At 31.7% G+C, this 12,989-nt stretch overlaps 1 long non-coding RNA gene across 1 annotated transcript; it reads right to left on the bottom strand.

The window, feature by feature from the left end:
• Positions 1–5,507: 5,507 nt before the first annotated feature.
• LOC110726436 lies at positions 5,508–9,679 on the bottom strand. The gene is made up of 2 exons (XR_002512369.1): positions 9,272–9,679; positions 5,508–7,656 (listed from the first exon to the last, which is right to left on the bottom strand). It is a non-coding gene; the product is annotated as an uncharacterized LOC110726436 (long non-coding RNA).
• Positions 9,680–12,989: the final 3,310 nt, after the last annotated feature.

Below are 12,989 nucleotides of genomic sequence, written 5' to 3'. Positions count from 1 at the left end.
TCAAAAGCAAAAAACCATTTATAAGAAAAACTCATGTAAAAAATCATTTAAGAAGTAGGTTTGATTAATATGTTCACAAACACCATAACTAACCAAACATACCAAGCTTGGATGAACTTGTAAGCTCGATTTGAAATCTTGAACTTGACCTTATACTCTCCTAAGTTAAATAGAAATGGTAGTATCCAACTTAGTTCGGGTCCATTACACTTTACACCTTCATTTTCTATCCTTGATCGCCTTATCTCTCCTCACTCATTCTTATTTTTGAAATAAGTTAAAATAAGTCAACATAAAAAAAATGTAGTGACAATGCACATCATTTAAAAAAAAAAATCGGGGAAAGATTTTTGGAGTAGACAATGACAAGAGCCACATTAAAAAGGCAAATGATAATAATAATGTAAACATCCACATATATGATAATCGAGATGACTCGGATAAGTATATGAATAAGAATTTTGAAAATAATGTCTTAATTAATCCCACATTTTAATTAGAGATATTAATGTTTAAAGTTGACTGACAAACAAAATAGGGAAAAAAAGAGTTAGGTGACAAATTGACCAAGCCTCTAAAATTCATTGTACTCGTACTACATTATACAGTATTTGTTTTTATCTAAATCAACTCGGCCCAGGCCAATCTAATGAAAGAAGAATAATAAAAGTGCATACAATTTCTTTAACCTTGCCGTTACTAAAGAAAGAGCTAGAACAAGCAAATTATGGTGTCCTTAAAAAGATTTAAAATGATTTTGAAGTTGCGTAACTAACGTTCTTAACAAAGACATCCGTTAATTTGGACTCACAATTAGGTGTCTTTGAGTCATTCACTTTTGCTAATATAATTTCAACCAATGAGTTAATTGTCTTTGTAATTTTCTACATAACAACCCCATGTGCATGTTTATCCCAATTATAAAGACATAAAGTTGATGTTTTGAATCTCTAAGATTAATTAAGGAGGTCTAATATGAATTCTCTTCTTTAATGTTATTACAATTAGGGAGTTCATTGATAAAAGTTAACTAATCTTAAGATACAACTATAAAAGCCAAGAAAAAAATATTGATGATTTACTACCATCGTTCATGATATTCTTTCTATTTTACATATACCAAGCTAAGGAAAAATGAATAAGATAATGATCGAACAAGTCTTTATACTTTTATTTTGTGGAGAAACAGAATGAGCAATAAAATAAACATATATCTCACATAGTGCACCAAATAGGTTTAGTAATTTGATTTCTAACTTAAAACGGTGTCACACTGCACTTTATAGGGTTCCTTGTCATCTTACATATATAATGTTCATAAAATTATTTGAGGTAGAAAGTAAATACTTTAGGGTTTCTTGTATGTGGGTGAAATAAGTCGTTGAATAATCATCAAATTGGACAACTCTTGATCGTTTTAGAGAAAAAGAGAGGGAATGAAGTTGAGGTATAACTAGTAATTGTATGAGGAATATGTTGTAAATACTAGATTTATTTAATATATTTTTGTTAAATATATATCCCGTGCATTTTACACGGGTACTCTCTAGTGTAGGTGAATGCAGGCTATGCAGCAGCGGCATACAAAAAAAAGAATCATGAAAAAGTAAAGAAAAAAGGAGGGGAAATAATAAAATAAAATAAAATAAAATAAAAAAGAAGTGGGCTCCTTTAAAATATTGAAAAATGGGTGGGTATTTCTAAGTAGTATATATTGAATGGTGGTTATTTACAGATTATCCTATTGAATTCAATAGCCCGTTTTTAGAATTGTCATGTAAATACTTCCTTTATTTAATTTTGTTCTTCTCATTTGAAATAAGCTAGATGGGAGAATATATAAAGTTACTTTTAACTTCACCAAAAAAAAAAAAATTCAATATAAAACATAATGTAATCATCTTGGATCTTTGAACATATACACTTCCTTCGTGTTTTAATAAGTGTTACACTTTAACCGGCACATAGTTTTAGGCAATATAATTGACTTAAATAAAATAAAAGGTAAGTGGGGTAGTTGGAGTATTAAAAAAATGTAAAAGAAAGATAGTGGGGTTAATAGTTTATTGAAAAGCAATGAATGTAAGAGGAAAGAAATAATAAAAAAAAATTAATAGTGGGTTTGGGTGGGGACCATGAAAGAAGAGAGATATTATATTTAAATGTAACTTTTTACCAAAAAAAAAAAAAAAAAGTGTAACACTTATAAAACACAGAGAGAATAATAATAGTCAAACGTGTGTAAGAGTTCAAAGAACATAAAAAGGAAAAGTATGTAAGTAACTATTACTTTTAGGTGTTGAAGGAATATTGCACTATTGCTGTTACGGAGTATTTAATTCTAAAATAAATAAATTGACTAAATGCAAATATTTAACTAAAATATTTAACAATGTAACATAGTCAATGAAGATGTTGCAAAATCAATGAATTAAACTTTTTTTTTTTTTTTTTGAAAGGATGAATTAAACTTTTATTGTTAAAACCTTACTTGGATTTACCTATATATTTAGGTAATATGATTTTAGTCTTCAAAAAAAAAAAAAAAAAAAAAAAAAAAAAAAAAAAAAAAAAAAACAAGTAATATGATTTTACATTATAAATTGTTTTGTGTATTTTTAATATATAAATTTCACCTAGTTAAAGGATATTTTATTGAAAATATAAAAATAGTAGGGTTTTTTTTTTTTAATTTAAACATATATAAACTATTGAAAATTCATTAAATAGTAAAAGAAAATATTTTCAAGAATCATTACCCTCTAATTTTTATTTTCCGGTAAATCGGTTGGATGTCCAATCAAGGGACCCATAAGAGGGATGCATATAAGATGAAACATTAAACAGATGCATGTAGAAGGATGTATCCAAGTCATTCGAAAAGTAACGGTACTAAGGGTATTAACATAGATGATTTGAATGAGAAACTAGTTATTTGCTGGGCCCGGATCAATTATAATTGCAACGTGCCACCTAAAAAATATTATCTTCGGATTTTTTACCATATACCACTGAGTTAATGCATAATTCACCATATACCACATGAAACTTTCTAATACACCAAATACCACTGAGCTAATGTATATTAACACAAAATACTTTTTTTGGTAACTGTCGTTAGTCTGCCATTAACGCCGTTAGTAATTAAAGTTAATTGTGCCACGTGGCTGTCACATATTGGCTCTTATTAATATTATTTAATTAATTACTTAAATAAAGAATTAAAAAACTTTATTAAAAAAAAACACACAACCCATATCCACCGTACCCTCCCACCCCGACAACCCTCAACTACTCCCCACCAAGCCTAGCCTGCCCCCTAACCCCGCCGGCGCACAGACCACCTTCCCCTTCGCCGGCACCGCCGCTCCGCCCAACAATACCAGCCCGCAACTCCGCCCAACAATAGTAGCCCAATTTCAACCACCAATACTACTCCCTTTACGCCGCTTCCGGAGATCGAAGGTTATGGTTCTTCCAGGCCAGATTCCAACTCCCCTTCCCTTCCCCGTTGAATTTCGACCACCTTGCGCCTTCTCCGTCAAATTTCGACCACCTTGCGCCTTCTCCGTCAAACTCCGACCACCTTGTCGCATCGGTGCGGCCCCCCTCCCGTGAACAACCATACCCCCATCTGAATTGAAGTCCCCATCACTCTCTACCGAAACCCTTCCTCTCTCCTCTTTCCTCACCTCACCACTAAGCCTATGTCATCTTCGCAATCTCTGGTTAGTTAAGGGGTGAGATTGGGAATTCGGGTCATGTAAAGGGTGGAGTTGAGGATTAGGGTCAAGTAAGGGGAGGGGTTACAGGTGGGGGATGGTTTCGGGGAAGGGGAGTATGAGTGGGATGGTCACCGGGGTCGGGGGAAGGGGTTGAGAATGTCGCCGGCGGGGAAATCGGGAATTGGGTTAGAGAATCGGGAATTGAGAAATCAAGAATTGGGGAAGCTTCCGGCAGGGGAGGGGTTACAGGTGGGGGATGGTTTTCAGGGAAGGGAAGTAGGAGTGGGATGGTCATCGGCGTCAGGGGAAGGGGTCGAGAATGTCGCCGGCGGGGGGAAATGGTCGCCTACCATCTAGCCAGGGGTGGGGGTCGGGGTTAGGCTGGGGGCGGCGGTGGCTAAGTTGGTGGTGTTTAATTTTTATTTTATTTTTTAAAATAATTTTTCTAAAGTTAATTAATTAAATAAATAATATTAATAAGAACCAATTACAAGCTATCACGTGGCACAATTAACGTTAATGACAAACTGAGTTAACGAAAAGGGCATGTTGTGACATTTACCAAAATCTCAGTGGTATTTGGTGTATTAGAAAGTTTCGTGTGGTATATGATGAATTATGCATTAACTCAGTGGTATATGATGAAAAATCCGTATTATCTTCGATGTAAGAGATGAGAATAATTGAAACTTACTACCTTCAAATATAAATTATACACACTTACTCATAAGAGTAATTGAAACTGTATTACTTGTACGTGTATTATGAATGAGACCTATAAATTATATATAGGCACATGCTAAAACCCAAGCCAATACAAAAGATAGAAGAAAAAAGTACGAAAACATAAACTTTTAGCATACAATTTCTTTTAATGGAAGTATGAGTTAGAGAAACAAAAGAATAAGATCAGATTAATAACATCTCAATTTTATTCATTTTACGTTTATAAAATCAAATAATAAATGATGAAATATTACTTAGTAAAATTGTTTGATGCTTATTGAATATAAAGTATGAGTATCCAATGAATCACCACATTAGTGCAATTAATTACTTGCTAATTAAATTTATTATTGTACAATTACTAAGGAATTACAAAAAAAATTAAATAGGGAGGTTATATATATATGAAGAGTTTTCCATTAAACTGAACATTATTATAGAGAGGTTACGCATATGAAAAGTTTTTCAAGAAGGTTAAACATTGTTGGCCTCCATGTCATGCCTCAATATGAATAAAAATTGAATGCTTAATGTGCGCCATGTCATACTGAACACTCTAGTTCCTTCGAAAAAGCACCGCAGGTATGTTGTGCACGAAGTGTATATTCAAGACTTCATCTTGGAAATCTATTTCGACCATCAACTTTATTAAATGCTTGAAGTATCAAGGAGGACAAGGACCATCAACATGGACCCTGAGAAATTAGAATACAAAACATATTCAAAATATAACTCATAGGCCACAAGCCCCACATTAATTTGATTAATATACAAGTTAGTTTAATTTGAATCTATAATTAAGTAAAATCGCCTTCTACTAATGAATTAAACACTCAAATCATTCTTTTTATTAGCCTAAATTAATTTGTTTCATTTAAGTGTTGCCAAAAAAATATGGGTGTTGTGCTTTACAGAGCAAGTCGAAAAGGTAAGGACAGAAGAGAACACAGATAACAAAAGATTAAGTTATAAACAAACAGTACATCAAAGAAATTCCATTAAACACAACTCCGACATAAAATACTCACTTTAAAGCTTCTGATGTCCATGTCAAAGTAAACCAACAACTACAAATGAATTGAATTATCATAATAAATAAGTAATCAAGTACAACCTCCTAATGAGGAGAAATATGCTAGTGATGTTCAAATCAAGATCTCAGATTATGCATGTACTATTGCTCACAGAAAATGATCATCATTAGCAATTGAATCTTTAAGCAAAATTAGACACCAAAGTCCAAGATATCAGAACACTAGCCCAACTGAAGATACTTCACACTTCATTACTTAGTGAACTTCCTAGTAAGTAAACATAGTTAATGAAACTAGAACAAACTCCTAAAGAGTGAGAAACATGCTGCTATCTTCAAAGCAACATCTCTTCATTTTTCAGGTTATGCACGTACATTTGCTCACAGAAATATGATCCAAGGACTAATCATCAGGGCCCCTTAAGCAGAACTAGACACCGAGGTCCGAGACGTCAGAACACTCATAGTATTTCAAACTTCCTACACTGTATACACTAAAAATCCTGCAATGTCCATCTCAAGTCCTGATACCCAACCTTGATAGATAATGTTCGTATCCCTGAGTCGTGCCTCTGAAGTACCGAGACTTGGTGACATATTATATCACATAGAAAAACATACAGTAACAAACAAAACCTAACAGATCTTCAATTAAAAATGGAAAAAGAGATGGATCAGAATTCTGGCTTGAATTATCAATAATGAGAATTAAAAACGCTCAGTGATTTCAACTTCGATCATCTGGGGAAATAATCATCACTTCCATCTCCTCAACACAGATCACTCTAGCACAAAAAAAAAAAAAAAAAAAACTATTCCAGATACTACTACATAAATCTTAATTGATGAAATGTAGAAACATTTGAATGCATCAACCATTGAAAAACATGGAAATGCCAGAATGTCTTATTCCAAACTAGTATCGGCAACGTAAAGCGCTAAAGACGCTATTAACAAAGCGAACCAGAGACTCTAATTTGTTGCCATAGATAAATTAGATTGATTTAAAGTGCATCAAAGAGATTCCCATCTTAAGACAAATCAACACAAATGTACTCCGAAGAGTTTCTGATGTCCCTGTCTAGTTTTATCATCATTTGCAACTTATACTAAAATTTTAAATTCCATAGAATGTACAGTAACAACAGTTAGAAATAAGAAAACAAAAACAATTTGAAAATCATAATTTCAGAAAATAAATTTTTATAAAATACGAGGGAATGTTGACTCTCATGGCCTGACCCAACAGATAATTGCGGCAACGCCGCTACTCAAGATCATGGAATATGAAACCGTTAACCGTTAAATTGACGGAAAACCCAGAAGGATTCTCAACATCAAGTTAACTTACTTTGTGACGTTCCAATTTGGGATTTACAAATATTAACAAACAAATTTGCCCCAATTTTTAGTATGAAAATGAGATTTTCGGACAAATCTCCGTCACATTTAATATATTAGTAGCAAAAAAATTTAATAAAAATTGATAGTAGAAAAAATACTGTAAAATCAACAAGGAAATAAAATACTCAAAGCATCTCAGATCAAATTCCCCCATAATTTCATCACTGTATATCAATGTGCAAGGATAACATAGGATTTTACTCTTCATTGATGCCCAATTCTCTTTTGTTTGACAAGACAACACAAACTTGTAAAAATACACCAGGTTACTTGGATATCAGTGCAACTTAATTTTCTTCAATCCCTTTATAATAGGAAATTGCAGGAAGATAACGCAGTTTAATTACCACATCATTTATCCAATCAAAAGTTAAAAATCAATATACCAGATTATCACTAAAACCACCTTCAATTTTTCACGGAAGATATTGCTCCAAAGTCCATGTATGCAACAACTATAGCTCAGTCATTCATGCTCAAAGATAATGTCCATGTCCCATGTTCATGCTCATTAAGATAATGTCACATGTCCCAAGTTCTGTTCAATGAGATACAGTCCCATGTCCCAATTCATGCCAGTGTAGAATTTCCGATGACAAAAGAAACATAAACAACTAATAAAAAAAAAAAAACTAAATACACAGCTACAATGAATAATAGTCAAAGAGATGGATCAGAATACTGGCTTGACTTCTCATAAATGAGAAATTAAAACGCTCAGTGATTTCAGCTTCGATCATCTGGGGAAATAATCATCATTTCCATCACCTTAACAAACAAATTTAACACATTACACAATTAATCAAAGGTAATACTATGGTTTACCAATTTTGATGAAATGTAGGAACATTTGAATGCATTAACCATTGTAAATAATGGTAATGCCAGAATATCCAACTCCATATACTTTTGGCAACGTACAGCGCTAAAGACGCTATTATCAAAGCGAATCAGAGACTCTAATTTGTTGCCGCAACAAATAAAATCATACCATGTTTTACAAACAAATTTTGAATTTAACAATGAAGAGCCTTCATTGCTTAATGCAAAAGATTTTTTATTACATGTGAAGCTCTTGGAGCCAAAATCAATTACGCTTAGCTACTACAAGAGACTTCATTCATATCTCCGTTCTTGTTTGCAATCATTAGGCATTCTAAACCATACTTTTAAAATCAAACCAATTTCCAAAATCAAAGTAATTTTAATTTTATTTGATCATATTATAGATTTAGAATGCCTCAGAGGTAGTGACAATTTAGAGATATCATCAGTTTTTAATCTGATATAATACATTCTCATTCAATACATCATTGGCAAACACAATTTTAAATAAGAAAAGAGACTGCTTTAATTAGTAAAGTTATGATTTTCTATCCTGAAATTAAATTAAATCATGATTAGTAGCATCAAAGAGATTCCCATTTAAGACAAATCAACATAGATATACTCATAAGAGCTTCTGATGTCCCTGTCTAGTTTTATCATCATCTGCACTTGTAAGTATTAACATACTCTATACTAAATTCAATTAAAACTAATAGAATTTGCTAGGAAAGCCCAAAAAAGCCTCAGATTGAAATTAGTTTCATTGTATTTTACTACTCAAAGTATATTTATCGCCATCACAGGCTAAAAGGGCATTATAAAATCAAATTTTTTTAAAAAAAATGAAATTAAAATTAAAACTTGGAACAAATTTAAAATTTAAAAAGCCTCAGAATTGCAGAATTTTGTCAACAAAGCTTTTAGGCTAATCAGTCCCGAAAGATGGTGTTTTTTAACTGATTTCATCCTTGGCTAATAAATTTAATTAATTTCAAAATATGAATTCATAATTAAACATAGTAAAAAAAATAATTAAATTTGAAAACAGTAATTAAAAACAATTGAAGAAATGTCGACTCTCATGGCCTGTCCCAAAAGATTAAGGCAGCAACGCCGCTACTCAAGGCAATGGAATATGAGACCGTTAATTTGACGGAAAATCCCGAAAGATCCTCAACATCAAATTAACTTACTTTGTGACGTTTTTACTTTGGGATTTACAAATATCATCTAATTTGCCCCAATTTTATGTAAATGAGATTTTCGGATAAATCTCCGTCACATTCATTAAATTTTTAAAAGACGGATTAATTATAAAAAACAATGATACTAATTTGAGAAGAAGATTCAGGAACAATGAAAATGAACTTCATACTCGTAAAGAGTCGGATCAAGTGTTGGATTATATATATTTCATTGGATCATCCTCATCAAATACTAAACAATCCAATCAATCAAATAAAACTAAATAAAATCGATGTTTCAATCTGAAAATTTGGAAAAAAAAAAATTGAACAAATAAGAAAAAATAAAGATGATTGAGAGAGAGAATTACTCAGTTCAGCGGGGTTTTCGACACGCAAAAGAAATCTCAAGAGTGAGAAATTCCTGCAATCCGGTCTGTTGAGCTTGAATTTGTGAAGTCGTCACTGTAATTCTCCCCCAAATCGGAAGCATTAAAACCCTAATTTTCGTAAAATAATATAGAAGTACCAAAATCGTAAAAAAAAATAGAAATACCAGAAAAATCGGTGAAAGAGAGAGAGGAAATCTGATGAATAGAAGAGAGGCGGAGACAATGAATTGAAAAGGATCTGGGAATCGAATTTATAAGAGAGAGAGAGATTGGGGGAGTTAGGGTTTTTCTAGGGTTTGACTGGGTTTTAATTGTTGAGGTGGTAAAAGTCGGTTTCTGTTGTTTTTGGGCCAAAGCCTCCACTTTGTAACTGGTTTACAGCCCACTCCTTTTATAACATAACAAATATGGACTTGACTTTACAATCTTCACTAGTTTAAGTCCCTTGCAACGCACGGTTTTTATTTAATATAATTATGAATTACAATGTCAATTTAACAATAAATTTTTTTAAAAATTAATTTTTTTAATTAAAACAAATACTTGAACTTCTTTTCAAAAAAAACTAACTTGAATTTCATATTATATTAATATCAAAAAAAAATTTAAAAAAACGCAATTTTAATGATTATAGGGTTTATATTTGTTTTGAAACAATTATAGCGTTTTATATAAGAATGAAATTTTATGTTAGTTATAACTCATGCAATGTACTTATATATATGTCCCTATTTTATTGGCATATTTTGACCGGCATAATATTTTATCGCATACTTAATTTAATCGGCAAAATGTTTTATACAAATTTAATTGACTAATTTTTTGGGACAATTAATAATCAATTTTTTATATATATATTTATAATTAGTGAATTGTAGTGTTTTATTATAAATAAATCAACAATATGTAATAAAGGCTAAAGTGTCAATCTTGATTGTAGCAAAAAAAAAACTTTGAAAGAAAATATACGTAGAATGATACGGAATATAGGAGTACATTATTCTAATATATATATTAATGTATACGTAATATATGTTTGTTTATCAAATATCTATTATAAAATATATAAAAGATATGTTAAAATATTTTCATTGAATGCGTATAGAATATACTTCGTATTTAGTTGCCAAATTAAAAGTCAAATAATATGGGATATATAAATTAATACTCATGAAGATTTATAATTTAAAAAATAAATAAAAAATGGCGGGAAAACTTTTAATCAGAACATGACAAGTGTCATGTTAGATTCGCTTTTAGTATTATGTTATTGATTCTTCAAGAGTCGAGACTACAACTTTTAGTATTATGTTATTGATTCTTCAAGAGTCAAGGACTACAACTTGTAGGAATATCCAAAATAATCACTAGGTTAGTTTTATATGAGGGTCGCAAACGATCCAAGTTGAGCTAAGTTATAATATGTTTGATCTAAGCTTGATAAATAATACAGAGTATTATTGTTCAAGCTTTAAAAGTCTTGTTCGAGCTTGTCTCGTTAAGGATTTGACTTATTCGAGGCCTTCGAGCTTTGTTCATGAACGTGCTCGTTTGTATTTTGATTGAACAAGCTTAAATCGATCTTAATTGAATAAATGAGCCCTAATCTATTATGGAAATTATTTTTTAAATGTTTTAATTTATTTTTATTTTATAATGTATTAATATATCTAGTTAATTTCATATGAGAAGTTTGCTTTCTTTATAGACAAAAGGTAATGCAAGAGCTTTCATGCCTATATAGGATGAAATAATTTGTAATTTTACAAATATGTATGAGTTAAGATGTATAATACAATCAAGTAGTTTTAATATAATAGAGATTTTTTAGCTTCAGTGAGATTTGACCGAGTTAGAATTTACATGAATAAACTTATAATCGAGTTTTTCACACGCAATATCAAGTCGAATATGATGTTGTTCGAGCTTTGTTCTTTTTTATTACGAGCTTAAGATTTTTGTTTAAGCTTGTTTGTTATTTAACAAACGAGTTTTGACCAAGTTTGTTCATCAGTAGTTTGTGAACATATTGGCTCATTCACACGGTCACATCCATAGATACATTAAGTAGGAATGTTAGATTTAAATTTTTGGTTATCAAATTTTTAAAAACAAACATTAATAAGTTTTGTAATAAACTTGAATGTTAAAAGAAAAGTAAAAAATAGGGTTGATTTTGACTATTGATATCTTGAAATTGAAAAAAGTATGAAGAGGACGAAACCCGCATTCATCATGTTTCATACATGTTTAGATATTCGTGTTTTTTCTTTTACAATATTGTAAACGTGTGTAGATCGTATAAGAAGTAGGAGCATAATTTCATTCCAAAGCTACTTTTTTAAAGCACCGATGTCTATATAACTACTTGTAAAATTGCTACTTGAAGTCAAGATCTCTTATTCTCTACATGAAGGAAAAAGAAATTGAATAAATAATTTTATTTTTTTTAACAATGGTAAGAAAAAAGTAAACATTAGGAAACCCTCCACACGAGGGGAATTCCTAATACGTTGGAAGAAAGGATGGGGAAATAAAGAAGAATTATTACAAGGAACTATATCCATACTATCACTTACTAAATGACCAACATTTGCTATCCAGTCCGCTGCTTGATTTGCCTCCCGAAAAATATGACAAATGCTTCAGTTATCGAAATTTCTAAGAAGAGAACAAATGTCTTTAACAATATGATCAATTTGACATGGTGTTGACCAGATGCCTTTAACAGAGTTGATTACTAAAAGATTATCACCTTCAATTATAATATTTTTGATCCCACGCTCAAGAGCTAGAAGAATGCCTTTATGAAGAGCTAGAAGAATGCCTTTATGAAGAGCCATGACCTCTGTTATGAAAACCTTGGTGGTGCCGAGGTTGAAAGTGCGAGCTCCTAAAACTATCCCACTGTTGTCTCTGATGAGAATCCCTGCTGCTGCTGACTTGTTGAATACTAAAGCGTCAAAATTGAGTTTGTAGAAATTTGTTGGTGGCGCCTCCCAGGCAACCATGATAGTGTTTGTTGGAGAATGAGAAGGTGGAGTAGATCGGAGATCCCAATGAAGAAAAGACATTGGTGAGAATTCTGAAGTGCTACTCATTGAATGCAAATTGCGCTCGGTGGTAAATTCTAGAAATATCAAAGGGTTCTTGACGGAAAATTATAGAATTACGCTCTTTCCAAATACTCCAAGTAAGGAAGATAAATTTCCTAATGATTAGTTTGTCTTTTTTTAAGCATAAAAGTTATTCAACTAAATTAGTGTAGGGAACTGTGCAATCCAACCAATTCATAACTAAGGTATGGTTTCAAACATCTTTAGAATGTATGCACGAGAGAAAGAGATGGTTCACTATTTCACTATGAACATTACACAAACCACAGTCACTAAAAGGAATTACGTTTCTTTTGTGAAGGGTATCACGAACGCTTAGACTATTATGAAGAATTTGCCACAAGAAAATTTGGAGCTTAGGAGGGATATCTAATTTCCATATCTAACGATGTTCCCATTTATCATCAAGGTCAAGATTATGGGCAAGCCATGTGGCGGATTTTACTGTAAATTTGCCAGACGAAGTAAGACCCCACACCGGCATATCTAGCATCGTGCTACTTGGTAATGGAATTCCTAATATTTGAGAAATGATATTGTCTGGGAGGAAGGAGCATAGCTGTTGTCTATCCCATTGTTTA

The sequence above is a fragment of the Chenopodium quinoa genome, unplaced genomic scaffold (assembly GCF_001683475.1).
Source record: "Chenopodium quinoa cultivar QQ74 unplaced genomic scaffold, ASM168347v1, whole genome shotgun sequence".
Classification (NCBI taxonomy): Eukaryota; Viridiplantae; Streptophyta; class Magnoliopsida; order Caryophyllales; family Amaranthaceae; genus Chenopodium; species Chenopodium quinoa.
This window is presented reverse-complemented; position numbering and strand designations above follow the sequence as displayed.